Raw genomic sequence first — 3,828 nt, forward strand, 5'->3', positions numbered from 1 at the left:
AAGTACTGACACACGCAGTATCGAAACATTTCCATGCTTGTCACAACTCGGACCCGGACGATCTAACCTTCAAGGGCATTGAACTAGTCTCACTGGGCGAGAGAGGCGGAGACCTCTCTAACCTTTTATCAAAAAGGGAAATGTACTGGATTTTTGAACTCAATACCCTGCACCCTGATGGCTTCAACGAGGGCTATGAAATAGCCCCCTTTTTGTAACGTAAGCTGACTACATCCTGTTCCTATTATATTAACCTGTCCTCTCTCTGCTTCTATTTCTATTTGGGCTACCTCCCAAACCACGTAATCACATTATGATACCTCCAAAAAACCATGCCAATTATACAGCCATACCGCACTGGAGATGCCCAACTCCGTTCGATCTTGGAAGCCAAGCAGTGCTGGGCCCAGTTAGTACATAGATGGGGAACCATCATGGAATACTGGGTGCTGTAATAACTTTGTGTGCAAGGGCTATGAGGATATTGTACTAACTTTCTTACGTGGAATGTGGGTGCCTAAAAAAGAAGCTGATCTATTCTAACAACCAGGCTAGCACCTGATTATCTTTCTAACACACCTAGAAATCTGTCTGCCGCTGATTCACTCCTGTATATGAATGTCTTCACTCACCGCTTCCATGCAGTTTTTGTATACAGATTTCAACACTGCAAAAAACCAACACCTTCCAATCTCCTCCATTATAAATACTATAATTATTTACTATCCCTGTGCCCAATGCGGTGATATCAAGTAGTGGATATACATCCAATATATATATATATATATATATATATGCTATGCAAAAACTCCTGTAATCAGGGGCACCAGTGGAATTTAATATTAATATTTGCATTCACAGTAGTCTTAAAATCATATTTCTTTCTTTTTTCTCGGTCGAATGAGCATATTTCAATATGAAAAGTCACAACAAAGATGGCCGCCGCGATCACATGATCACACAAACAGTTGCTTGAGATGAACATTCTTCAAGAACATGGCCGCCGCTGTACGAACTCTTCCCCGCCTCTGAAGGGAGAATATATGCACAGCAGACGTACGATACCATCTAACCCGCGGTTGGCGCATACGCAATGAGGACTGCCGGACGCCGGAAGTGGGGCGGACGTGACGTCACCCACGACCCGGACAGGAAGTCCAGGATCACAAGTTTAAAAGTGTTGAAAATGACTTTTTAAACACAATAATGACTCCATTCAAAAGCGGTTTTGCATAGCATGGGGGTACCATGCTGCAAGGCTATTATAGCTTCGTTTTTGATGTGTATAAACACATTGACTAATTTGACATTTGTTAATTGACAGGAAGTGATGTAACAATCACTTCTTCATTAACTTAGGTATATATAGATGATCTGTCCCAGTCATATGCCACCCCTTGATGAAGTCCAGAGAGGACGAAACGCGTTGAGTGTTATGATATATATCCTCTCAAAAAAAGCTAAGAACCTTTTTTTATACTATTTATATGTTGATCTTACTTCCAATTTTATACTGTTAGGAATTCATTCTCCTGTCTTTTATTAGCTTGAACTATTAATTGTATGCATTTTTTTACATCTTTTAATTAGTTCCATTGATTTATCACTTAATTGCTGGCTCCTTGTCTTAGGGCCATTGCTTTTATTTATATTTATTTACTTTTATGTTGGTGCTAATTACAGTCTATTAAATTTTTACTATTTTTATGAAAAATTTTTTACTGAGTCTCCTCCAAATTATAAGACACCATTGGTCGCTGAAAATCACCTTATTCCTTTTTACATATGTATATATATATATATATATATATATATATATATATATATATATTGTCTGCTTCCTTCCTCCCCCCACCTTTTTTAGTGTATACCAATAAAAGTGATATTTTAATAAATTAAAATTTTCATAACAATATTATTATTTAAGAGTGCCCTGGAAAAGACACATAGTTCTTTTTGGCTCCTTTCTCTCTTAGAAAGGGTCACACTCTACTCTTTATCACCCATTCCATGTAATCCACTGCTGTCACGCTCTCTCTGGTGTCACCCTCTCCCTGTCACCCACTGCTGGCTATTTTGTTGTCCAGGACTTCCATTAACTTAATAGCGCCGCATCCAGTGGCGGAACAAGCGAGCGGTGGGCCCAGGTGCGAGAAAATGCTTTGGGCCCCCCCCCCAACATATCCCCACACACACACATCCCATCCAAGTCCACCCCCTCACCCCTGGAGAGGATCTGGTGAGGGGGACCTGCTCAGGGCCAGAGAAATGGATACCTAGCAACAGTGCCGTAACTAGACATTTTAGCACTGTGTGCAAGAAACGGCATCGGAGCCCCACCCCTGCATGTAAAACAGGGGCAGTGCGCGCCGTAGGCGCGCGCAAAAATACATAGTGGCGTGGCTTCGTGAGGAAGGGGTGTGGCCACAAAATAATACCATTTCATAAAACGGTACACAGTAGTCTCCATTATTCAAATTACGTCGCACAGTAGCACCACTACACCAGGTAGAGACCCTTTTACACCTTACAGCGGACAGATTCCTCTTTTTACACATTACAGCAGACAGCGTGCACTTTTTACACATAACGGCAGACAGCGTGCCCTTTTTACACATAACGGCAGAGAGCGTCCCCCTTTTTACACATAACGGCAGAGAGCGTGCCCTTTTACACATAACGGCAGACCGCGTGCCCTTGTTACACATAGCGGCAGACAGCGTACGCTTTTTACACATAACGGCAGACAGCGTGCCCTTGTTACACATAACGGCAGACAGCGTACACTTTTTACACATAACGGCAGACCGCGTGCCCTTGTTACACATAGCGGAAGACAGCGTCCCCTTTTTACACATAACGGCAGACAGCATCCCCATTTTTACACATTGCGGCAGGCAGATTACCCCTTTGTACACATAGCGGCAGGCAGATTACCCCTTTGTACACATTGCGGCAGGCTGAGTCCCCTTTTTACACATTACGTCAGGCAGTCCCCCCTTTTTACACATTGCGGCAGCCAGATTACCCCTTTTTACACATTGCGGCAGGCTGATTCCCCCTTTTTACACATAGCGGCAGGCAGTCCCCCACTTTTACACATAGCGGCAGGCATTCCCCCCTTTTTACACATAGCGGCAGGCATTCCCCCCTTTTTACACATAGCGGCAGGCATTCCCCCCTTTTTACACATTGCGGCAGGCATTCCCCCCTTTTTATACATTGCGGCAGGCATTCCCCTTTTTATACATTGCGGCAGGCATTCCCCTTTTTATACATTGCGGCAGGCATTCCCCCCTTTTTATACATTGCGGCAGGCATTCCCCCCTTTTCATACATTGCGGCAGGCATTCCCCCCTTTGTATACATTGCGGCAGGCATTCCCCCCTTTTTATACATTGCGGCAGGCATTCCCCCCTTTTTATACATTGCGGCAGGCATTCCCCCCTTTTTACACATTGCGGCAGGCATTCCCCCCTTTTTACACATAGCGGCAGGCATTCCCCCCTTTTTACACATAGCGGCAGGCATTCCCCCCTTTTTACACATAGCGGCAGGCATTCCCCCCTTTTTATACATTGCGGCAGGCATTCCCCCCTTTGTATACATTGCGGCAGGCATTCCCCCCTTTTTATACATTGCGGCAGGCATTCTCCCCTTTTTATACATTGCGGCAGGCATTCCCCCCTTTTTACACATTGTGGCAGGCATTCCCCCCTTTTTACACATAGCGGCAGGCATTCCCCCCTTTTTACACATAGCGGCAGGCATTCCCCCCTTTTTACACATAGCGGCAGGCATTCCCCCCTTTTTATACATTGCGGCAGG

At 44.5% G+C, this 3,828-nt stretch overlaps 1 pseudogene; it reads left to right on the top strand.

Moving 5' to 3' along the window:
* Window positions 1–339: 339 nt before the first annotated feature.
* LOC134968368 (5S ribosomal RNA) lies at window positions 340–458 on the top strand (annotated as a pseudogene).
* Window positions 459–3,828: the final 3,370 nt, after the last annotated feature.

The sequence above is a fragment of the Pseudophryne corroboree genome, chromosome 10 (assembly GCF_028390025.1).
Source record: "Pseudophryne corroboree isolate aPseCor3 chromosome 10, aPseCor3.hap2, whole genome shotgun sequence".
In the NCBI taxonomy this organism is placed as follows: domain Eukaryota; kingdom Metazoa; phylum Chordata; class Amphibia; order Anura; family Myobatrachidae; genus Pseudophryne; species Pseudophryne corroboree.